This window comes from Mobula hypostoma, chromosome X2 (genome assembly GCF_963921235.1).
Source record: "Mobula hypostoma chromosome X2, sMobHyp1.1, whole genome shotgun sequence".
Lineage (NCBI taxonomy): Eukaryota > Metazoa > Chordata > Chondrichthyes > Myliobatiformes > Myliobatidae > Mobula > Mobula hypostoma.
The window spans coordinates 40,878,636-40,905,361 of record NC_086129.1 but is presented as its reverse complement, the minus strand read 5'-3'; the positions used below and the strand labels follow the sequence as shown (position 1 = coordinate 40,905,361).

Genomic DNA, 26,726 nt, shown 5'->3' with positions numbered 1-26,726 from the left:
AATTTCTAAGAAAGTACAGGCGATGCTGTGCTTTTTTAGCAATGGCACAAGTCAGATCCTCTGAAATGATAACACCGAGGAATTTGAAGTTGCTGAATCCCCAGTGAGGACTGGCTCGTGGACCTCCAGTTTCCTCCTCCTGAAGTCAATAATCAGCTCCTTGGTCTTGCTGACATTGAGTGAGGGGTTGTTGTTGTGGTACCACTCAGCCAGATTTTCAATCTCCCTCCTGTATGCTGATTCGTCACCACCAGCCACATAACCCTGTTACCTGCTACCACTTCCATTGGACACTGCTACTGTACTTCTTCTTTTAAGCTACTGATGTACTTCGTATTCATTCTTGAAGTTGCCATCACAGATGATCTGAAAATTATCACCCATCAGTCACTGCTATTGAGAAAGTGGCAATGTGATGTGTGTGTGTGTGTGTGTGTGTGTGTGTGTGTGTGTGTGTGTGTGTATACGATGACAGTGCTAGTGAGCTCACATTTTTTTAACCCTTCCAGTCACTTGTGTGTCCGTTTTATTACCATTGGCCTGCAAAGCTGAGCCTTCCAAGACCTTAATCCAAAGAACAGCTGATTAATGTCCTAAAATTGACTGAGGTGGGTGAATTCTGAGAAGAAGTGTTGGTACCTGCCCATCACCTCCCTCTGGTGCCTCTCCTCCTCCCCCTTCTCATATGGTCCACTCTCCTCTCCTATCAGATTCCTTCTTTTATAGCCCTTTACTTCCACCAATCACCTCTCAGCTTCTTATTTCATCCTGCCTCCTCCAGCCACTCACCTGGTTTCACTTATCACCTGCCAGCTTGTTCTCCTGCCCGTCTACCCACCTTTATATTCTGGCTTCTTCCCCATTCCTTTCCAGTCCGGGTGAAGGGTCTCGACCTGGAATGGCCCGGTTTATTCCCCTGCATAGATGCTGCCTGACCTGCTGAGCTCCTCCAGCATTTTAGTCATAGCCATAGTCATAGTTATACTTTATTGATCCTGGGGGAAATTGATTTTTGTTACGGTTGCACCATAAATAATTAAATAGTAATATGTAAATTATGCCAGGAAATAAGTCCAGGACCAGCCTATTGGCTCAGGGTGCCTGACCCTCCAAGGGAGGAGTTGTAAAGTTTGATGGCCACAGGCAGGAATGACTTCCTATGACGCTCTGTGCTGCATCTCGGTGGAATGAGTCTCTGGCTGAATGTACTCCTGTGCCCAACCAGTACATTACGTAGTGGATGGGAGACATTGTCCAAGATGGCATGCAACTTGGACAGCATCCTCTTTTCAGACATCACCGTCAGAGAGTCCAGTTCCATCCCCACAACATCACTGGCCTTACGAATGAGTTTGTTGATTCTGTTGGTGTCTGCTACCCTCAGCCTGCTGCCCCAGCACACAACAGCAAACATGATAGCACTGGCCACCACAGACTCGTAGAACATCCTCAGCATCGTCCAGCTGTGTCCAGCATCCTCAGCATTTTGTGTGTGTTGCTCTGCATTCCCAAAAGCTGCAGAATGTTTTGTGTCTGTGTAGGTGCAGATGTTGTCATGCACCTGATCTGATGTTCTTTTGGGCGCTGGTGGTCACGCATTTGGGAGGAAGTTGATTCAATTCCCTCGAGGGCAAGTGCAGTCATAAGGAAGAACTTCAAAATTGCCACATTAGAAGGTGCCACCAGATTTCTTATAGAAGCACTCTCAAGAAAAAGTCTTGGTTCAATTCGAAGAACTGTATTGACCATGCTGATCTCAGTCAAGATGAGAATTCGGCTTCAAATGGCCTCAGGGTACCTGTGTGAATGCAAGGCGTGGCGTTCCACTCAGATGAGAGATCAGGATCAAAGTAAATCTCACAGAAGTGAAGATAAAGTTAAAAGTGGAATGAAAATTTACTTTTGTGACCACCACAAATTTTGCTATTATCCAATAATTTTTGTCTTAAACACAATTGGGTCCATGGTAGTCAGTCCTGTTCAGATTTTGATTCATTTATTTTTCATATGTACAGCAAATTGAATTATGTTCCACAAATTAGCAAATAAAATTGCAGATGCTGGAATCTCAAAAACTGAAATACTGGAAGAACTCAGCCTGTCAAGCAGCACCTGAGGAAGGGATGTCGATGACACTTCTTCAGAACTGGTGGGAGTGGAGCGGTGGGGAAAGGGGGAGAGCAGAGGATTTGCCAGTTCTCAGGCCAGAGCTGGGAGAGGTGTGAGGTATTAAAAAGAGCCTATGTAGGTTCAAACAGATTCGATGATAAGGGGTATAATAGCTACAGTCTCTTCAGCCTAACTCAAACCATGTCAACCAAGTTGTCTATCCAAGCTTGTTCCATTTCCCTGTGGCCCATGGACCATATCCCTCTAAACTTTGCATAATGACTGTTAGCCAGTTTGTCCTAAGTAATGGGTGAGAAGGGACATCAGCATTGTTAATGGGAAACAACTCTGGAGAAACAAAAGATTGTAGACGCTAGAATCTGGAGCAACATACAAGGTACTACACTAAGTTGGTGAGGCAATCTGTATCCAGGGAGAGAAATGGACAGTTGGCTTTTCAGGTCAAGACCTTTCAGCTAGACAAGGTCAACCCGGATTCACACACCAAGACTGAAAGTGCACTGTGGCAGCACACATCAACACTGGAACAGATATCCTGGTGCACACAGTTAGCTCTGGAACGGTCTCTCCTGATGCACCAAGACAGGAATAGTCTGTCCTGTTGTACGCAGCAACAAAGGAACAAAGATGACTGTTGCACACAGTCAGCTCTTGGGCAGCCTTTAATGACGAACAATCTCTATCAGATTAATCAACTGTACCCTGATGAACTAAGAAAGAGGAAATTGAAAACAGGCTGGAACATACAGACATAAATATTCTCTCTTTGATTGCCAGTCACAAGTTGGTGACAGATTTTGCAACATTTCCATCTTTGCCTTTGTGAGTTAGACAAGCAGTGTCACGGCACACTGATTAATCACACATTAATTCACACATTAATTGACTCATCAATCATACCTAGTAGCTGCAAATACACTGGGGAAAGGACTTGTCTCAGCGCTGAAAATGACTTATCCCCACTCAGTTCACCCTTATCCACGGTTAAAGTTAAAAGCTTTATTTTAGTTTAATTCTCAGGAGCAAGGTCGGCATTTAGAACATGCTTTGTTGTCCCGAGGTCTTTTTTTTCCCTGAACCCTGTTAGTGTTAAAGCAACTTGTTGGCTTATTCAGCACTCCAAACAATAATTAAGAATTATCCATATTGGTCTGGTAAGAGAATCAGAAATAAACCCAGTTTGATTGAGGAAAATGGCTTACCTGTCCTTAAAAGGACATCGCTGAACCAGTTGCGCTTTTAGTAACCACCTGACATCTGCTTTAAATCTTTAGATTATATTTTTCAACCCAAATTCAAACTCTCAATTTGCCATGGTAGGATTTGAACTCAGAGACACAAAAGATTGCAGATGCTGCAATCTGGAGCAACAGACAAAATGCTGGAGGAACTCGGCAGGTAGGAAGGAAACCAATGGTCAACGTATTGGGTTAAGACCATTCGTCAGCACTCAGGTTCTTGAGACCAGTTCCTCCAGCTATTTTCCTAATGACCTAAAGCACAGAACAGAATCAAGCCCAGAGGTGTCCATCATGCTCTAGCTCGAACAAGGAGTGCATATCCAGCCCATGCCTGTGACAGATGTGAAGTCAGAACTTCAAAGTCAGTCTCAAAAGTCGAAATGGGCAATGAGGAACCATGGATATAACAATAGGAAATACAGGAAAAATAAATGTCCTTATCCAGAGAGTGCCTGAAATCTGGGACTCACTACTACAAGGAGCATTTGAGGCAAAAACCAAGGAGGTTGAAAATGAAAGTTAGATGATCACATGGATGAAAGGATTTGCTTGTGCAGTTGAGTGAAGGAGGGTAGGAGGACTTGCTGGAGAATAAACAGAACTGTTGGCCTGAACGACCCATTCTCATGCAGTAAACATTCCTTTCTGTCTGTCTGTAAACCAGCTTTGCATTGACTGCTAGAGATAATAAATTACAAATGGTGTGCCCGGCCTGAATGACAATGAAGGCTACTGTTAACTCCCTCACTTTTTACTCTCTGACTTTCCAGATAAATCTTTGCTGGGATTGACTGCTCCGTAACAATAGATTGAATGGAGGGGTGGGGAGGTTGGTGGTAATTCCAGTCTCCAGCAACCACCAAACTGTGAAACTGGCAAATTAGTCAACTCCATCTTGGGTACTAGCCTCTGTGGTATCCAAGACATCTTCAAGGAGCGGTGCCTCAGAAAGGCGGCATCCATTATTAAGGACCCCCATCACCCAGGACGTGCCCTCTTCTCATTGCTACCATCAGGAAGAAGGTACACAAGCCTGAAAGCACACACTGAGCAATTCAGGAACAGCTTCTACCCTTCTGCCACTTGATTTCTGAATGGACAAAGAGCCCATGAACACTACCTCACTACTTTTTGTATGTATTTCTGTTTTCCACTATGTTTAATCTAACTATTTAATATACATGTATATACTTACTTATTGATTAACTTACTTATTTTTTCTTTCTATATTATCACGTATTAAAATACACTGCTGCCGTAAAGTTAACGAATTTCACGACACATGCCAGTGATATTAAACCTGATTCTGATTCTGATTCGGTATTTATTTAGTGATAAAGTGTGGAATAGACCCTTCCGACCCTTTGAGCCATGTTGTCCCAGCAACCCCACAACCCTAATCCAATCACAGGACAATTTACAATGACCAATTAAACTACCCGGTACATCTTTGGAGTGTGGGAGGAAACCTGAGCACCTGGGGAAAACCCATGCATTCCACAGGGAGGTCGTATAGAGACACCTCACAGAACTGTGTCAGAGTTGAATTCTGAACTCTGGAAAGCCCCGAACTGTAATTGCATCATGCTAACCGCTACGCCACCGGGGAACCCTGAGACTGTCACCAAAGATCCTGGCAAATTTCTATAGACATCCCATGGAGTGCATTCTGCATCACCGTCTGGTATGCAGGCGCCAATGTATACAGGGGGTTGTAAACTTAGCCAGCTCCATCACAGGCACCAGCCTCCCCATCAACAGGGACATCCTTGAAAGGGGGCATCCATCACGAAGGTCCCTCACCATCCAGGACATGCCTTCTTCTCATTACCGCCATCAACGAGGAGGGACAGGACCCATACTCAATGGTTTAGGAACAGCTTCTTTTCCTCTGAACCCATGAACAGTACCGCACTATTTTACTTATTTTTTGCATTTTTAAAAATATGCTCTTATTGTAACTTATAGTAATTTTATGTATTCCACTGTACTACCGCTGCAAAACAACAAATTTTACAACAGACAGTATGTCAGTGATAATAAAGCTGATTCTGATTACGATGGTCATGACCAGGTTCCCTTGTCCCCTTGTCCACTAGTGACTGTAAACCACACACATAACTGTTGGAAGCAGTCATGAAGTTAAATCAAGGACTGTGCTGGAGTCCATCCTGACTGAGAAATGCAGCTGTGCAGCACACATTGCTTCAATGGCCAGGTGCTGCCAACTTCACATCAGTGAAGTAATTATACAGTACATCCATAAATAGTTTATTTTCACATGAAGCTGAGATCTGTCCAACATATACTTTTGTGTTGTGAAAGCTAATTTAAACATTTCATCTAAAATCCCAGTAATCCATATATTTACCAGCATCACATCTGCCTTGATGTCTTCAAAATTTTCTCTTAGTGTTTTTAGTTTCTCTCAGCATCTCAGGCAGCATCTATGAAAATGAATAGGTAGTCGATGTTTCGTGCTGAGATTCTTCATCGGGACTGACTCCTCATGCGCTCTGATTCTTCCTGAGAAGACCCCACAAAGAAATTGCCCACCTCAGCTCATCTTCTGTTGCCCCTCAACTGGGCTTTTGTTACCTCCTGCCTCAGCAGTCCTTTTTTCAAGTCTCCAAGACCATCCACCCATCCAAAACACGGGCACCCACTGACTTGCATCCAGCCCTCCATCCTGCACCTGTTGACTTGGAACAGTTGCTGGCTTCAGCGTTGTCAAAAGTCCTTCTTGGCCTCACTATCCCTATCTCTGTTATCTCCACCAGCCCAAAAAGATGCTTGCCACTTTTCCAATCTGCCCCTTGCCTATTCCTGCCATTTTATGACATCACTGGAGGTCCTGCTTTCATTTTACCAGGCTTTAACTTCTCTAAGGATCATCACCTCATCACTTGGTGAGTTCCTGAGATCGTGACAGTGCAGCCATCTGGCGCTTAGCTCCTGGCAGGGTCACAAATGGTGGTAAGGTCAACTGGTAGGGTCACAAATGGCGGTAAGATCAAAGGGGAGGTTCCAGACAGAGCAATCCAACCAAGACCTCAGCGGTGGAGCTGGAGGATGACGACACATCCCAACGGCAGTGAAGGTGGAAGAAGGCCGCAGCAATGGAGTGTCCCCAGTCTTCTTGCACTCCATACCACTAGACCCCAATCCCAATCTGTCCTGAATTATGCTGGGGACTCCACTTAGCGCATTAGTAGATGTTATTTTTCCACATAGAAACCATAAGGACTGCCTCTCAAGCCCGAATCAGCCATCAACACCTGCTCCCTGGCCAATATTAGCTCTCTATCTAATGATGCTTCCATTTTAAAACTACCATCCTTGATTTCAGATCCTTCCAGGATCTTGTCCTTTCCCAAATCTGGAAGCTCTTCTAATCCCAGAAAGTATTCCTTCAAGATATCTACTCTCGTCCGATACTTGGCCCTATGTATCGCAATTTTTAATCAACCAACTTTGGAGTTATTTATTAGCTACTCAGTCTTAAATTCTTAACTGCCTCATGCGACTCCTTGTGGATGCTTCTTAAAGCCTATCTACTCATTCTAATCCTTCTTAAATTTGACATGGAGACAAATACTCTTTGGATGCATTTTGGGCGATTTTACGTTATTACATACACTGTAAAAATGCAAGGTGTTGTTTCTGGCAACAGTCAAAAGCTAACTCTGTCTCACCACAGTCCCACTGAGGGCATCCAGAATTTTATGTTTTAATTTCAGGTTCCAACGTCTACAGTAGTTTATTTTTGACGTACAGTGATAGTTAGTTGTAGGTTTTCCTTTTGATGGATTTGGACCATGTTTTTTTAGGTCTGAAGCATATTAACCTTTCAATGGTCCGATCCACTGTGTTGAAGAAAGAATCTTAGTTTATGAATGAACTGAAACAGCAATTGACAACTGAACAATGTCATCCAGGCAAGTTGTAAAGCTAGTCATCTTAAAACATTTGTCGCCACATTACAAGAGGAGAAAGGAATTTTGTATGTACCAGCCTACAACCTATCAATCTGTAGCACTGTCATCTGACGGGGAGTGTGTGTGTTCTGGTAAATGAAGAGGTAATAATTCAGCCTGGGATGTTTTAGACATTTTCAAACTGACTCAGCTGAAGCATGACCTTATAATTCAATCAAAATAGACGTGTTATCTTGTAAAGTGTGACCCCCATAATGTAAGTGATCTGTTGGCTGACCAACAAGAAACATAGAGAGTGTATAGTCTAGGGGTACTTAATTAGTAAGGGTGTCTAAGGTTATGGGGTAAAGGCAGGAGAATGGGGTCAAGAGGGAAAATAAATCATCCATAATGGAATGGCAGAGTGGACTAGATGGGCCGAATGGTGTGATTCTGCTCCTATGTTTTATGGAGATCAAAAGCAGATGATGTTGAACCTGATACCTACATGTTCAAAAATAAATTGAATGTGGAACTGAACTTATACTTCATTTTGGGTCAAAATCTCTCCTGCCCCAATCCATTCATGATCTACTTAAGACTCCACAGACTCCTTGCTTAATGGTATTAGTTCATGGCAGAAAAAAGGTTGGGAACTTCAAGTGAAAGGACCACTATCTCTTAACAGGTCAATATGTCAGGGGTATGGGACTAAAATAGTTGACAGAGGGAGAAGAGGAGAAGTCATTTGAACCTGAAGGTGATAGGAAACCAGATTGTTCTACCCAAGAATGTGTAGATGCACAAACCTCCATCACATTTGAACAGTATTTGGATGAATCCTACAAGGATAATAATCTGCCAGGTTTAGGACAAATGTAACAAATGTGTTGTAAATTTTCAATGCTTTAAAATATATTTTAATGTATCAAGTCCATTTCACTTATCAACCCTGTGTTCACTGATGTACAATGATTCTTGGTCCAGCAACCTAGAACTTAAAACAAACTTCCATTTCCTGCTTATATCCCTCCAAGGCTACCCTCCTTCCAGGATACATTCTTCCACAGCCCTCCAACTTTCTGAAAGCTCTACACCGCTCCAACTCTTGCACTCTTCACTCCAACTTTGATGGTCATGCCATCTGTCTTCAGAAATACCTTGAATTCTCCAACTCTTTTATGATGCCCTTTAAAACCCACGTTTCAGACCAGACTCATGGTGTGCATGTATTTAGTTGTAATCCTCTTTCCGGTTCTTTGGGATATTTCACTATGTTGAGACACCGTCTTCAAGTAAAGCAATTATTCAGCCTATTGAATAACTTTATGGTTTATTAATAATCAGAATGAAATACTAGGTTTAAGCATAAGACCTCCTACAACGGATATTTTAACTTCTCCATCTTGTAGACCTCTTCTCAGTGGACAGTGGATCAAACAGTGTATTGTTTCTGAAGCACTCACTTGGATTTACAAACTGTGTCTCAACTGTTTATCACCCGTTTCAATTTATCCACTGAGAGCGTTAAAACATTTAATACAGCAGTGCTGCTGGAATAGCTCACTTGTCTGTCGTGAACGTTGGGCTTTCAAACCAAGTTGTAGGCAGAGGTCATTAGATTTCTGCTATTTACTATGCCATCTCCAATACCTGATCACTCACTTTTCTCATTGCTAGTTAATGCCACTGAACAATAGTTTTGATAACTGACTCCTTCAGTCAAACTTGTCAGTTTTTGTAGGCGTTTAATTACATGGCAATACTTGACAGCGATTCCTCCTTAATAATTCAAAGTCTTCAGAGCTTATCCTGAAATATACCCATATTACAGAGGTTATTTGGAAATGTATCTTATTTGCGGGGATGCCCTGAAATCCTTATCTACTTAGAAGAGCTCCCTAAAACTTATTAGTGTTTGCTGGAGTGTCCTAAAATGTATCCATACCTACTGAGGTTCCAAAGGTCTCTATATTTGCAACAGTTTCCCTAAACTGTATCACTATATACGGCCCTGTGCAAAAGTCTTAGGCACAGTGCCTAAGAGTTCTGCATGGTACTGTATATTACGTCTTTCCAGTTACCAAATAACATTTAATACTACTGAGCTAATACAAAGCTAATTACTCTTATTTCTGTTTGCCAATCACCTTCCTAGTTTAACCAATATACAGTAATATGTAAGAGTCCGAGGTACGTAACTATATATGTGCACAGAACTGTACAAGATTTGCCCTGACATGAATATCCACAATTGAAGTTCATTGTTATTTACAAGGTCCCTCTCCCCGGAATGTTTTTGCAGGAGTTGCCCCAGTTTAGTACTTGAGAGGCAATAATTCAAGTGGAACCTGTAAGTGTGTCACTAATTCTGTGCGTGGAAATAGGTTCACCAGGGTGTGTAAATATTTGGCTGAAATTTTTCACATCTCATCATTTTTATAGAGTTGCTCTACATAAAATGGAACACAATCACTCTGTAGTGGGCTGGGTAATTATGTATGATATTATCTGAATTGCCTTTTAATTTAAACTTATTATCCACCACATTTTATAAGGCCTTGGGGAGCACTGCCCATGAGGAAGCTTTTATTCACTGTACTAATGGAGTCAGCAAGGGGAACAGTAGTAATGGAAATATGATTTTACGATTTGGAATCCTGCTGTCTGAAGAATCTATAAATGTGCAAGCGTGCACAAGCAGAAAGGAAGCTCCATTCAATACCATTCAGATACTCGCCTCCTGGAACATAGAGCAGTGCACCAACAGGCAGTTCAGCCCACAATGTCTGTGCTCCATTGCGCCCAGTTAAGCAAATCATTCATATTCATGTGCCTGCACCTAACACAAGAGGCAAGAACTTTACAGTGTTGGGAAAAATATAGGGGGGATGTCAGAGGTAGGCTTTTTTCAAACACAGAGTGGTGTGTGTGTGGAATGAGCTGCCGGGGTGATGGTGGAGGCAGATACTATTAGGGACATTTAAGAGTCTCTTAGATAGGCACATGGGTGGAAAAAAAATGGAGGGCTATGTGGGAGGGAAGTTAGATTGAATTCGGACTAGGTTAAAGGATCGATACAACATCATGGGCCGAATACATTGTTGTGTATTTAATATTTGAATAATCTTGTAAATATATTGTTGGATTGAGTATTCTTGTTTGTTTAAATAATTAATTACAGGTTATATGTAAAAACACGTTAATTGCATACATCATCACACTACCACGTGATACAAGTGCGCCTCACTTAAAGTACAGACCAAGTTATACCCGTACTTCCTGTGTCTTCATTGGAATTAATTTAATGTTTTGAAGTTATAGAGCATAACAGTTCTTTGTTCTCTGTGCTATCTACAAGCTCTCTCACTCTTATTTGGACATTGAACCTGTTCCTGTACAACCAACGTTAATTAGGAAAACATTTCCTTTTTGAATTTGGTCTTCACTACAACACTTCTACATTATATAAGAATGTTAAAAGTCAAAGCAGAGCCAACATCATGATTCAATATGATCCTACCTTTTTTAGTTCCACTTAATCCTCACTTCCCTACATTCCAAAAAACTATCATGTATGCTCTCAGTAACTCAGCAACTAAGCTGTCTGAGGTGGAGAATTCTGAAGCTTCACAGACTAAAATTGTTCCTCAGCTCAGCCCTCTTCAACACCCATCCATTGCATGGTTATCGGTTTTTAATATTGCCTCGACTTCTTTCTCTGCTTCCTGGCCTGCTGGGAGCTTTCAGCATTTTCTAACTTAGCATCATAGAAATTCGAGAAGGAGGCCATTCTGCCCATTGCAGTTATACTCGGCAGAGCAGTAAATTTACAATGTCAGTATTCAAGCTAGATGACCTCAGATTAGGCAAGAATGCTAACTATGTTGAGGAAAAGATTGGAAAATTCCTTTGTAAAGGAGTGAAAAAATACATACTCGGCAGAGCAGTAAATTTACAATGTCAGTATTCAAGCTAGATGACCTCAGATTAGGCAAGAATGCTAACTATGTTGAGGAAAAGATTGGAAAATTCCTTTGTAAAGGAGTGAAAAAAACACCTATATGTCTATTTGCCCTGAGTCAGGCTTTATTTGGCACAGGTGAAGTTGCCCTCACCATTCCAGCCCACCTCCGGTTTGGGTGTGCAGTTGAGAAATTCAGATTTGGATGTTCAAATGCAAGTCAAGGTTTGGTTCTACACCACAGGTACTAGGGTCAAATGATGGCAGAATTTACAACCAAGTCCTCGGAAACCCGACAATCTATATAACACACTGGAGATTCCAGCTGAGAATTGTAGCACATCCAGAAGAGGGACGAGCCTAGCATGGATACCATGTGCTAGTGGAGAGGTAAGCACAACATACAGCAGGCCTCCTCTTCAGAGAATGCACAGAGAGAAAGACAATAGGTCTTTCTCTCTTTAACACTCAGTTTACAAATGCAACTCTTTCTTCAGTAACTCAGTGCAGACTACCTTGTGTGTGGTATCTTTCCCTGCAGATCTGTGCAAACCCCAGAAGGCTCTCTTTCCAAACTAGCAAAAGTTTGTACCATTTATCAGCGGACAACTGGAATACACAGCAGAATCTGTGATAACAGAAGTCACACGTTTGGGAAACAGAAAATAAAGTGCAAAATTGTATGGATATGGACTGCTACGAGTTTCAGATCACAAACTAAAATTTGCAACCCACCGACAATGTAATAAAATGCACTAAGGAACTTAACAGGGAAAAAAAAATGTGGGAATAGATGATGAAAGGATCGGTCAAAATGTTTGGCAACATTACTACTACAAAGTTTTTTGGAAGGTGAGAGAAGATTAGCACAACTGGACAGCATTCAAGAGAGAATGTGAACTCAAGTGTCTCCAAGAAGCAGGAGACAGGACCGTACACAGCTGGGATGGTGATACAGCTGAACGGAGGGATCTGAAAATAGGAATGAAAATTTAAAAATCAATATGTAGGGGGAACCAGGAGCACTGTGGATCAGTGAGCAGGACACTGATGGGTGAAGGAGACTGGGTGGGTTGGGACTCAGGTGAGAGGGGAGAAAAATTTATGGAGAATGTAACGTGGGAGGCTGTGCACCAGTTTACTGCAATGATTACATCTGGAGGTGCTCAGGCAGGGTTGGAGTTGTACTCAGGCAAGCAATCTGTCTTTGATCTTGGAGAAGATATGAGGTCCGAAGCTCAGTTCCATGTGAGCAGTGTTAAAATTAATAAATTAAAAAGCTGGCGTCGTTAAATGTGACCAATAACTTGCAATAAATCCAGGCGGTTCCCTGAAGAAAGGGATATGGCATCTTAATCCCACTTGTCCTTTATGCAATTCCAGTTCCCAGACCAACGTGTGTATCTGTAGGCCCTGGTGTACGCAATGTGAATTCAGAATTTCCAACATTATAAGTGACAACAATTCCAAACCACTTAAGTGGCTATGAAAAGCTTTGAGGTGTCCTGATAATGAGCGGTGCTATGGAAATGCAAATTCTCCTTCTCATTTAACTCTGTCCTCAAAAGTACAGTAAATCTGCTGCCATTCATTGACATCAATTGCACCATCAACACCCTGTCCTTGCTCGGGTGTCAACATTTAGAAGAAATGGCAAAGAAGTTTTCAACATTTTACAGAAGGAAGATGGGGATAAAAGGGGAAATGCATGAGGATTGTTTGGTGGCTCTGGGCCTGTACTCGCTGGAATTTAGAAGAATAGGGGAGGGGGGTTTCATTAAAAACTATGGAATATTGATAGGCCTAGATAGAGTGGCAAGGATGGCTCCTATAGAGGGCACAACTTCAGAATAGAGGGATGAACATTTAGAACAGAGATGAGGAGGAATTTCTTTCGGCAGAGGGTGGTGAATCTTTGGAATTCATTGGCACAGATGACTGTGCAGGCCAATTCATTGGGTATATTTAAAGCAGGGCTTGATAGGTTCTTGGTTAGTAAGTCTGTCAAAGATTATGGGGAGAAGGCAGGAGAATGGGGTTGAGAGGGATAATAAATTAGCCTCGATGGATTGGTGGAGCAGACCCAATGGGTTAAATTGACTAATTCTGTTCCTATGTCTTAATGGTTTTATAGTCTAATGACAAAATTCTCATTGTGAAACAGGGACACCTCTTTTTCCCTTATTAGGGAGAGAGAGAGAGCCTGTGGTATGTCAAATTACCGGGTGAACGTGTAGTCTTTGGAGTACTGCAAGTCTGTGTCTTTATTGATGCTTTGCTGCACGCTTGAGTGCTTGGTGGAGGGGCTGATGCTTTTTGCTGGTGGGGGGAGGGGTGTCGTTGCCTTGCTGCTGCTTATGTGTGGGTGGGGGGAGCTGGGAGGAACTTTGGGGTTCTAACATTTAACTGTCATTCATTCTTTGGGGCACTCCTCTGTTTTTGTGGATGGTTGCAAAGAAAAAGAGTTTCAGGATCTATATTGTATACATTTCTCTGACATTATATGTACCTTTGAAACCTATTGAATTTTCACTGGGAATGTTAGAAACCTGGGCTATTTACCCATGACTGAATCACAGTTTCCTCGTTGGTTTTGAAGTGGTTTTCACTTGCATTTAAACACAATGTTGTGAGATGCTTTAATATATTGTTTGTTATTCTGCTACTCACGACTCCCAGAGGAAGCAAGCTCTCGGAGACTAATTGATTCATTTGATCCTATCATGGATTGCACTGTTTGATGTTTTCTCTCGCTTTCATCTCCATTTATCTGCCACAAGCTTTGATTATTTTTGTTGATCTGATGGAAACTGACAGCCGTGAGTTGGCTCTCCCAAATGAACTGGTCACGTTTGACCCCAAGCTGTAAGGAATGATGAGCTGATTCTATTTTTGCCAACAGCACTAAAAGTTAAATAGGACTTACCTGCCTGCATAAACTTGAAAGAGATGTGTACGAACACAAACCCAATACTTACACACAAGCACAAACACATACATATATCTACAAAGTGTGTAAACATGTGCATACCTTGTAAATTTACACACACACACACACACACACACACACACACACACACACACGTGTGTCTATCTAGATTTACACATATAAACAGCACAGATGAAGATTCATGTACAGTTATGCACAGCTTCCATATGTTCAGAAGCCAGGAAGCATTTACCAGCAGAGGGAATATTTTGCCTTGTTAATCTAGAAGCATCAAGACAGATCTATTCAGTCAAGGGACTGATTATTGACTACAGGAGGAAGAAGCCAGAGGTCCTCATGAGGGGATTGGAGTTGGAGAGATGGCGCTAAATGGACACTCCTTCGCTTGCATCTTTGGAAAACAGCTCTATTTCTATCTTTGATATCTCTTTTTTTCCCTTTTCAAGGTTGTTTTGAAGACCCTGACCTGGAGTTACACTCTGACTTCGCTTCTTCACTCTCAGGGCCTCATGACCAGCTGCTTTTCGATATGCCAAGGACACGGCCTGGAAGACTAGTGCGCCTTCAGGGTGCCGGATTTTCGTGACTCTGGAGACAGGCTGATTCAAGGCCGGTGCCACTGACTGAGGTGTCGCAGGAGAACACAGAACATCGGAAACTGTGTGCCTGGAGACTTGATCCTTTCTGGGACCAATTCTCTGGGAGCAGAGCTCGGAAAAAGTGACACAATAGCCTTTTAACATCGCAAATCAGCAAGTTGTTTTGTTATGTCTCCCCCCTCACTGTGAAATGGGGACACCTCTTTTTCCCTTATTAGGGAGAGAGGGAGCCTGTGGTATGTCAAATTACCGGGTGAACAAGTAGTCTTTGGGGCACTGCAAGTCTGTGTCTTTGTTGATGCTTTGCTGCACGTTTGAGTGCTCGGTGGAGGGGCTGATGCTTTTTGCTGGTGGGGGAGGGGTGTCATTGCTTTGCTGCTGCTTACGTGTGGGTGGGGGGAGCTGGGAGGAACTTTGGGGCTCTAACATTTAACTGTCATTCATTCTTTGGGGCACTCCTGTTTTCGTGGATGTTTGCAAAGAAAAAGAATTTCAGGATGTATATTGTATACATTTCTCTGACATTATATGTAGCTATTGAAACTATTGAACCTGTTGAGACTCAGTAACTTTAAATTCCTTGGCGTTATCACACTAGACACAAAGGATCTAGCTTTCCTGGCATATATGACAAATAAACTCTTTTCGGGCTTCCAGCTCAGTACTGCTTTCGATTATAACTGAGGTTTCAATAACAAGCTCTGCTGTCTGCTTCAGGGACAATGCCTGGGCATGTCTAGACTGGTGATATTTATAACCAAGGGACAGACTACATGTTTATAAATACCACTGGTCTAGACATACCCAGGCATCAACCCTGAAAAAGATGACAGAGTGTCAACGAAACATCGGTTATAACTGATACCTGTACCTAGCTGGAAGCCCAAGAAGAGTTTAATTATCACACCTGGGACCAGCGTGGAAGTGCCATCACAAAGAAGGCACAACAGGGCTTCTACTGTACTTTACTGGAAGTTTGGGTAGGTTCAGCATGTCACCAAAAACTTTGACAAAACTCTATAGATGCACAGTGAAGAGTAACTGGTTGCATCACAGCCTGCTATGGAAACACCAATGCCCAGGAATGAAAAAGTCTCCAGAAAGTAGCTGATACAGCCCAGTCCATCACAGGAAAGCCCTCCCCACCAATGAGCACACTTACAAGAAGCGCTGTCAGAAGAAAGAAGTACCCATCCTCAAAGACCCCATCCATCCAGGCCATGCCCTCTTCTTGCTACTACCATCAGGAGATAGGTACCACACCACCTTCGATCCCATACCACCAGGTTCAGGAACAGCTATTACCCTACACCCATCAGGCTCCTGAACCAGCGTGGATAGCTTCACCCACCTCAACACTGAACTGATTGCATCATCTACAGACTCACTTCAAGGACTCGGCAACTCGTGTTCTCAGTACTTTTTTTCCCCTTATTTGCACAATTTGTCTTCTTTTGCATATTGGCTGTTTGTCAGTGTTTGATTATGTATAGTTTTTTTTGCAAATTCTATTGTATTTTATTTTCCTGTAAACGCCTGCAAAAATGAATCTCAAGGCAGTATATGTTAACATACTGTATATGTAGTTTGATAATAAATTTTACTCTAACTTTTGACTTTGAACCCAGGGTTCATCTATCACTCTGCTGCAGGGATTTCTTACACCATGAAGTGGTTGTAAAACTGCGAAATATAGACTCCCAATCCTTCATAATCCTGTGGACGGACTTGATTGCCTTGTAAACCCAGGCACTCCCAGCTTTGACCCAGTCAAATATTGAGGCTATGCAGACTAATAGAAGCAATTTGGCTACAGTGGGGGGTGGGATTGATAAAACTCCAGCACCTTGGAAAACAGAAGGCTTAATCAGATGTAAATTGCAAGGAAAACCAACTGGTTGACCAATGGACCTTTAGCTTGGATGTTTAAAAAGAATAGAAATTGAAAAGCCTTTGACAGCCAGGCTATAAATGGGTAATTAAGGTATTTTAAATCACAGCCTGGGCTCCAGCTGAAATCAAATGCTAATGTTAGCCGGGGAGCTGACATTGGTTGGGGGAGGGAAGAGAATTTGTGGGTCTACATTCAGAAAGTCCAGCTGCATGACAACCCAGTTTGTGCTTGCTAATGTGGGTGTGAGATAAAGCAGGTATGGTGACATTTGAGCTGTTAAGGGCAGGTGTGGGACTGTCCTAGGCCAGTATTAACAGTAACTTAAAGCTGGTGTGGGACAAACCCTCCACAATTGAATAGCACTATGAAGATTGCTATTAAGATTGGGAAAGGAAAAAACCACTTTCACAAGCTATATGACCTTAAGACACTGTAAAAAATACCACAAGCCGAGGTACTTTTTCAAGTTTTGTCATAGGACATGGCCTAACCAATCTATGCATCCCAAGCATTGTACTACTGCCGCAAAACAACTAATTTCACAACATATATCAGTAGCAATAAACCTGATTCAGATTAGGAAACCAAGTGCTTTAACCTTCCCACTTATTTCATTGTAGCTTCACTTGGCCTGTCGTTGAACGCAAATTGGAGTCTCTTCTTGAGACCCCGTTGTGACTCCTCCCTCAGACTGTATCTCCTCTGCCTGAAGCCACTGATTGATATCAGATACATCCACAATGCACCTGCGTTTTTACAGTAAAACGCCAAAACTGTTTGACTACTAAGAGATTCTAGTCAGTTTTATGAAAAGAACAATATTAAGCCTACATTTGTCAAGACGATCATATGAATATATAAAAAAAGCACACTCACTAGAGGGCATCATAAAACAGATCCAAATTATAAATGGATTACAATGAAAGGATCCCAATGGTGGAGGAAATACCACTATAAAGATCCATGAATAAATGGAGTCACATCCCAAGGACCTGACTCTCCCAGAATCTCTTATGAGGATCCCAACAAGAAAGGGGTAGTCACATAATTCACAAGAGGTTCCCATCAGAAGGATCTTATCCTCAGAGGGAGGGAGCCACATTATAAGAGTCCCTGTGACGGGGGTGGGGGGGGTGGGGGACGGGGACATGATACAGAATTATAATTTCATCATAAAAGAAATCACACACCGAGAATTCCAATAACAGTGGGAGCCATCTGGGTCCCAGAAATGGGGCCAATCGAGGAATCTAAACAGAAGTCACAATACAAGGGTCCCAAAAAAAAACAATGGGGCCAATCAAGGAATCTAAACAGAGGTCACAACACAAGGGTCCCAACAATGGGACCACACCATGAGCATCCAAATATCAAAGCTTCAGTGAAGAAACTCTTGCTGAAAAACTATCAGGATATCACAAAGCAAATTTTAATATCTTCACACAATTATATCTCCATTTCATTTTCATTACAGCTGCACTTTCAAATAACTTAAAATGTATGAAATGAAATATAAAATCTGTCTAGAAAACAAACTTCTGTTTTCCAGCCCAATTTTGTGCATTTGTTCCTTTGTTCTTTGGTTGAATGTTGAGATGGTTGACTGTTTGATCTGAGAATGGGGAAACTCTCTACACTGGCACGAGGATCACATTTCTAACATCAAAGCTTCAGACAACTCTCAGTATTGCCGGTCTGCTGTCTAAATGGGAAACAGTCCATTCCATTCCATGCCGTGGGATTTACTGCTCCTACATCTAAATCAAGTTTTGACGTGTAAAGACTGAACAGGGAGAGAAAAAGGAGGGAGAGAATGATGGACAGTTGGAAGGGTGTAATGGAGAGACAAAGTAAAAAAAAGATATGCATGGAGCAAAGGTCAGATGGAACTTGGGCAACAGGAGGCAGAGGGAAAGCGTAAGCAAAACAAAAAAGGGCAAATACATATAGATAGAGAGAGAGAGAGACACACACACACACACACACACACACATGGAGTCACACACATCAAAACATCCACATATACTCTCAAAAACATCCACATGTACACACACACCTGCATGCACATACGGAGTCACACACAGGCTGAAAACATCCACATGTGTATACATACACATCGGAGACAAAGAAATCACACATAAATTAAACAGGCAAAGTCTCCCATGTAGGGAGAACTGTGGCGCACAAAGAGAGACAAGTGAGCCACGCACAAAGAGAAAAGGAAAACACAAAAGAACAAAGCGAGTGAGGCAGCGAGACTTGTAAATCTGTCAGTCCACTTCTCCCTCACCTTTCTCCTGGTTCCAACTGCGAGCTGACCGCACAGACTGCCCGACTCGAATTAATTCCTCCACTGCCCTTGGTCCAAAAGGAGGTCAGAGTGGTCTGCCGGATTTAAATCAATCCCAGTGTTTCTCCAGAATCTTCCCTCTTCCTTCCCCCTTTGCTTTTCAAAATTGAATAATAAGTCCTCGGAGCCACACCAAGTTGTTCCAGACGGGAGTAGTAATTTCAGTGACACTGCTTTTGTGACAGGATGAGATTGTGTGTTGGTTAAAGGGCTGTAGGGGGGGGGGGAGGGGGAGGGGGGAAGCAGTTAAAACTGGATGGTGGCTGTAGCTGATTCTATCCGAGGGGTTGGCCTTCCTACTTCGCGGCACAGAGTAATGAACATTCCTCTCTTGGTATGAGCACTGCAAGGATCCAGTTTCATTGCTACTGACCTCACTGAAGATCTCCTCCCATTCCAAAAGCACTCCAGCTATCCACCTCCTGCACCCTGTCCCAAAATCACTTAAAAATAAATGGGTTTCTTTCAGCCAGACAGAAAGCAGAGTGGATGCACATGTAGGCAGCGAAATACAAAGAGGCAAAGAGACACACATAAACACCACACAAAATACATTGTGAAAACACAAGCACAATAGCAGAGACAAAGACATGTGCAAATATACAGAGAGAGGAGTGTGGGAGAGAGAAAGAGACGCGAGCACTTGGAAAGATACACTGAGGCAGAAACATTCAGCAAAGACGCAGACACATACTGACACACAGGGTAAAAGATACTGACACTGACATAAAAAACCATCAAGAAATGGAAAAACACACATAGATAAGCAACAAGTAGAAAGACATTCTGAAAAACAGAGACAGCAATTCACAAAGATGAACAAAGAGAGAGAGAGAGAAGCAGGGATGGGGGGAGGTGGAAGCTATACTTAGATAATTCTAAAAGGAAATGTTGCCAAATCTTTCTGGAATGAAAGATATAACCAAAGGATGTTTCCAAGGTAACCTGTCCTCTGGCTAGACAGATTTACAGTTCCACAATTTTGCGGTGACCTTCTTTGATGGAAAGTTATGATTTGTCAGGGAGCAATCTGATTACTCACTCGTGAGGGAACCTTTGGAGAGGAACCGAGAAACTCGAGGCAAGCATGGGCTGAGGCAATCTCTGAGGGATTCAATGGAGCAATCCCAAATGCTCTCTGTTGTAAGGAGCAACTGAGGAGGACCCAAGTGCAGAACACAGGCACGGAGATTGAGTTAGGACGCTTGCGCAGATATGAACATTGAACGGCAAACAGGAAGAATCTTGACACTGAGCTCTGATATGGAGTCTTGACACAGAGACAGGGTCTTCATAGAATATCTTGAAACTGGAGCTGAATTTAGAACTAACAGTGCTAAACAGTCAGAAAACAAAGTTATCACACAGGAATAGACCAACAAACTGGCAACTAGTGGTTGTGACGCCAGGGTTCTTATATTGCAGTTCTTGGTGTGCTGTCATCAAGCGAATTAGCAGTAAATGGGACATTAACGATTGGAATCAAGGCATAATCGAAGGAGATTAGGGGCAAAATAGGGGATTAACAATTGGGACCATGATGCTGTCCTTGCAACTGTACCAGCAGTTTCCTTTTGCTGTGAGAGATATTTTTGTTCTTTCATTCCTTCTATCCTCACACAAATGGCCATTCTTCTTGTGATACACCAGAGAAATACGCCTCTTAACTATTGACTTTCGATCCTTATGCTCTGCAGTTTCTATTGTATACATGGGAAAGGAAGAGGCTACTTAGCTATTCAATTATATATTTAATATTGGTTGTCCAAATCAAAGATACTGATGGCTTGTCAACAACATCTGGTCATAAACAGGTCAATGTTTATAACTCTTCTGTGGGCGTAGACAGACCATAAGTCAGACAATGCAACTCAGGCTATAGACCAGAAAGTACAGACTATAGACGATAAAGTAACCCACTTATCTCCTTCATTGGAGAAATACTGTTACCTCATAAACTCTCCTGGAGCTTTTCCATGATTGGACAATCTCCATTTTTATATTTAAGTCCTTAACATATTGCCATGATCTATTGCAATAATAATCTTTGATTGAATTCCACTCACGTACCTTGCTTCTGTGACCCTGATTACTCCTACCGAAAATACCTATCAAAGCTTATGTTGAAAGTTTTCATTCACACTATACTCCTGCTCCTGACACCAGACCTCGTGAGTTTCTGGGGTAGAGTTCCAGCTAAAAAAAAAATGCTTCTTGATTTCATCCTGAATAACACCGCTCTACATTTTAAAGGAAAGTGCTTTGTCCTGGAGGTCTGTTCTCAGGAAAAATGCTGCCATCCTTTTTTGCTTTTGAGCAAACTTCATCGTCAGTTGCAGTACCGCAGGCAGCCTGTCAATGGCAGTACTGAGCTGCTGGACTTAACAATGCAGCCTGTAGGAATCTGGTGGTACTGCATTTTTTTTCATATTCCTTTTATTTTTTTAAACAAAAAAACAACATATCTACAAAAACCACAAACGTAACAAAATCTAATTAAATGTTGAGCAGCAAAAGGGAGAAAAATATAAAGGCAAAAGTAAACATACACAGCAGAGGTGAACCGCACCAAAAAACCACAGTCCTCACCCCGTAAGAAAGTCCAATACAGGGCCCCATATCCTTTCAAAGATGTCCCCTCTGTCCTCATTACATAGTCTCAGCCTCTCCAAATGTAAAGTATTTGCCAGTTCTCTCAGCCACAGTTCGTACGTAGGCACAGAATCCATTTTCCACATTTGCAGGATTAACTTCTTAGCAATCACCATGCCAAACAATACAGCCTTTTTTTCATACTTATTGGCTGAAGATAGGGAGCTTGTTGCTCCAAGGATGGCTATGAGCGGGTCTGGTTCCCACCGCTTCCCAAAAACCTCAGAGAAACAGTGAAAAATACTTTTCCAGTATGCATAAAGCTTACAACATGACCAGAATGAATGTGACAAGTTACTGTTATCTTTGGTTTTAACCTTCTCTGAATTCTAAACAGCCTGTGTGGCTTGGTGGCTACAATAAGACTCTGATTATCCATTATCTAACTGTTTAGAATCCTCATGGTTCGACATTTGGCTTAATCGGTAATATTTGCCATGGTCCCTTTCCACTCGAGTTCCTTAAGGTTGTTAGAGCCGGGGTAGAGGGGATACCACTACCTATTAAATGTTCCCAATGGCGTGCATCTCAAATAGCCTCTGACAACCACGTCCAGCTCCTGGCCTTCATGTGTGGCTTAGCTACCAAGCCCGGCGGAACCATTTCTACTAACAGGAGAAGGGGCAAAGGAGGGTTACTACTGGCACCCTAAAACCAGTCATTTTGGGGAGATGGGGCTCATCAGCCGTGGTTGGCAGCTCATCTAGGAGAAGAAAAACTCTGATCCCAAACCTCTGCTGCCTTGCAGTTATATGCACTCATGGGGAATGCTTCAGGAGTAAACCCCGAGGGAAAAATCCAGAGCTGGAGTCCCTAAGGCAGTCCTGTGTTTAATTCAATGCTGACTGGCAACTCCTGCGATGCTGCTGGTAATGACCTCTGTTGTTCCTGTTAGTTCATCAGATGCGTGGAGAGGGCGGGTTTGCTACATGGGCAACAGCTTGCTCTCCATTTTGTACTGCTCTGGCTTGCGTACCTAGACAGCGAGGACACAACATCCCTGGTGGACCCTGACCGATGGAGGCTTCATTCACTCACTCTTTCCACTCAAGGCCCCGGTTCCTGCACTCCCTTTCAACTTAATTGATTAGTCTCTGGAGCTATGCTCTTTAGCCTCTGCCTGTATGCAGGCAGGAGAAGGACAGGCGAGTGATCATATCGAACAAAATGTGGCCTGCGCATATGGAATGTTAGACATGCCTTATCTTAGTATAACACACAATAGTGTGTTGGGTCCTCTGGTGCTACAGATTATATGCTGATGGTCAGTGTGCAGAGATTTCTTCAAACAAGCCTGGTTAAAGTCCTCGACTATGATCCAAAGTGTGCCGGGATGGATTGTTTCTTGCTTGGAGATGTCTCTCAGTATTACTTTATTTTATTTGCAGGGTTTGTCTTCTTTTGCACATTGGTTGCTTGTAAGTCCTTGTCTTTACCTATAGCTTTTTGTGAAATTCTATTATGTTTCTTTTTTCCCTGTAAATGCCTGCAAGAAAATGAATTTCAAGGTAGTATATTGTACCTTGATCATAAATTTACTTTGAACTTTGAACACTAGTGATGCCTCTAATCGTTTTTTATACATGTATTATGTCATCTCCATTTTCTTTGCTCCAGGTGGGACAAACCTAGCCCATCCAATATCTTCCGATAACTCAAACCCTCCTATCCCTGAAACATCCTTGTGAATATATTCTGTACCCTCTTTAAATTAATATGGAGACCAGAAGTTCATACCGTACTCCAAGTGTAGCCTAGCCAACATTTTGTACAACTATATTATGACATTCTGGCTCCTATATCCACTGCCTTGACCAATGAATACAAGCAGGCCATATGCCTTCTTCTTCATCCTGTCTGCCTGTGTTCCCATTCTCAGAGAACTATGTACTTGTACTTCAAAGTCTTGCTGTTCAACAACACTCTCAACGAAACTTCCAAAAAGTATCACTTTAGAATTATTTGAACTAAATTCCATCTGCCATTCCCTGCCCATTTTACCTGTTGATCTACAGGTGTTAAACTGAAGAGCTGTCTGTGCTCTGAGGTTCAAAGTTCAAAGTAAAATTATTATCAAAGTACATGTATGTCACCATATACCACCCTGAGATTCATTTGGAATCATTGAAATGAACCATACATTATTTAAAGAACAGCATGAAGGTTTGACACAGAGTCTTTGCCAAGATTTACCCTTCAATTAAATTCACGGAGAGAAACAGCTTTATGGGATCTTGCTTTGTAAAAATGGCTGCCATATTTCTCTATGTTTCTACACTAATTTCTAAAGGTGTTCTATTCAGGTTTGAGATGTTTTGAGGCTGTGACAGATCCCCTCAGGAAGAGAAAACCTCTCTTTTTGCTTTTCCTCAAGCCTTGAATTTTGAACACCATGTATAAACAGAAGTTGTAAGAATAAAAAATTGGCACCCCTCTGTTTCAATCTGTTTATGTGTTAAATTTGTCAAGAAAGCTGATCCAGGGCCTTAATGTTTAATTCACAATCTTGGCTATCAGCATTTCAATGCTGGGGGTGGTTCACGAGGAGAAAGATTGGACTAAATTGGAGTGGGGAGAACAGGAAGAAGGACAAAGGAAAGGGGTGGGCAGCAATGGAAACTCTGAAACACAAGAGATTCTGCAGATGCTGGAAATCTAGGGTAACACACACAAAATGCTGGAGGAACTCAGCAGGTCAGGCAGCATCTATGGAAAGTGGTTTGAGCCGAGAAGGGTTTATTCTCCTCCATAGATGCTGCCTCACTTGCTGAGTTCCTCCAGAATTTTGAATGCATTGATGGAAACTCCAGTTATTTTTTGTAATTGATCAGTGGCCACCCTCCTTGTCTCAGAAACCCCATTACCATGAATTGAACTGAATTTGAATTGACTTTATTTCTTACATGCTTCACATACATGAAGAGCTAAAATCTTTATGTTACATCTCCGTCTAAATGTGCAATGTGCAATCATGGTAATTTATAATAAGTAGAACAGTCAATGTAACATAGAAATACACTCAAATCAGCGTGAGTTAACCAGTCTGATGGCATGGTGGAAAAAGTTGTCCCGGAGCCTGTCAGTCCTGGCTTTTATGTTACGTACCGTTTCTCGGAAGGTAGCAGCTGAAATAGATTGTGGTTGGGGTGACTCAGGTCCCCAATGATCCTTCGGGCCCCTTTCTCACACCTGTCTTTGTAAATGTCCTAAATCATGGGAAGTTCACAACTACAGATGCACTGGGCTGTCCACACCACTCTCTGCAGAGTCCTGCGATTAAGGGAGGTACAGTTCCCATACCAGGCAGTGATGCAGCCAGTCATGATGCTCTCAATTGTGCCTCTGTAGAAAGTTCTTAGGATTTGGGGGCCCATACCAAACTTCCTCGACCTTCTGAGGTGAAAGAGGCGCTGTTGTGCCTTTTTCACCACACAGCTGGTGTGTACAGACCACGTGAAAGTGTATAAATACAGTATATCCATCTTTGGCCCATGAAAGCCCTTGGACTCATTCCTATTTTGATGAAAAGGAATTCTCTCTTAATGGCCCCAGGTTACTTTCTCTTTTTTTTTGATTCTCCTAGCTTGCAGACCAAGGGGTGGGGGCAAAGGAAGAGAAAATGGCAGATGAAGGAGAAGGGTGAAAGCACAGAGAGAGGGAAGAAAGGGAGAGGAGACTGAGTAAGTGTAAAGAGGCTGAAAAAAGAAGAATGGGAAAGGTGGGGGGAGGAATACGATGAATGCAATGAGAGAGCTAGGAGGAGAGGATGGGAGGGTGATGAAGTGGGGCAGTAATCACAGTGCAGTACAACTAGACCTCTGTAGGTTAGTCTCTATAAGGCACTGTTCAGGACACATTTGCAGTACTGTGAGCAGTTGTGGTCCTCATCTAAGAAAGGATATGCTGGCATTAAAGCTTCATGAGAACGATCCTGGGAATGAAAGGGTTAATGTACGAGAACTGTTTGATGGCTCTGGGTCTGTACTCACTGGGGTTTAGAAGAGTGAGGGGGCGGGATCTCATTGAAATTTAAATAATATTGAAAGGCCTAGATAGAATGGAGGTGAAGAGGATGTTCCAATAATGGTGAAGTCTAGCACCAGATGGCATAGCCTCAAAATAGAAGGATGTCCCCTTTAGAGTAGAAATTTGGAATTTCTTTAGCTAGAGGGTGATGAATCTGTGGAATTTATTGCCACAGACGGCTGTGGAGGCTGAACTATTGGGTATATTTAAGATGAAGGTTGATAAGTTTTTGGTTAGTTAGGGAACCAAAGGTCACAGGGAGAAGGCAGGTGAGTGGGGCTGAGAAGGAATATAAATGAGCCATGATGGAATGGCAGAACAGACTCGATGGGCCAAGTGGCCTAATTCTGCTCCCATGTTTTATGATCTTATGTTCCCATAGTCCTGTTCCTCAAGCAAACAGCGTGCCATTGAGTATGCTCACACGTGAAGAGAGGGTCCTGGAGTAGGTACAATCGATATCTGGGGCTGCTAACTCCTTCAGGATGAGGAGGAGAAACTCTGGGGAGATTCATCTGTACTGTAACCAATTATTTCTAGGCATTATATTCCAATTCTCATTCTAAACGAAATCTTATCAGGACTTCAAAACCAGTTCTGTAAAATATTTAAATGTTAGTTAATTATTTATTCAAAGTTTAACTAAACCACTGAAGTGTTAGTTATCAGAACAGTAAGCACTGTTTAAACGCAAGCACGAGGAATTCTGCGGATGCTGGAATTTCAAGCAACACACATCAAAGTTGCTGGTGAACGCAGCAGGCCAGGCAGCATCTCTAGGAAGAGGTACAGTCGTCGTTTCAGGCCGAGACCCTTCGTCAGGACTAACTGAAGGAAGAGTTAGTAAGAGATTTGAAAGTGGGAGGGGGAGGGGGAGATCCAAAATGATAGGAGAAGACAGGAGGGGGAGGGATGGAGCCAAGAGCTGGACAGTTGATTGGCAAAAGGGATATGAGAGGATCATGGGGCAGGCGGCCCAGGGAGAAGGAAAAGGGGGAGGAGG

General features: G+C 42.5%; 1 protein-coding gene across 14 annotated transcripts in view; it reads right to left on the bottom strand.

Annotated features, from left to right (window-relative positions):
* The window catches only part of LOC134340769 (pleckstrin homology-like domain family B member 1), a 412,363-nt gene that overhangs the window by 173,513 nt on the left and 212,124 nt on the right, over positions 1 to 26,726 (bottom strand). The window contains exon 1 of one of the 14 annotated variants that reach the window (XM_063038266.1): positions 18,986 to 19,669. The exons of the other annotated variants lie outside the window; for them this stretch is intronic. The gene's annotated coding sequence lies outside the window, so the exon portion shown is untranslated. Of the gene's footprint in view, positions 1 to 18,985; positions 19,670 to 26,726 lie in introns of those variants that run through there. 14 annotated transcript variants of the gene reach the window in all.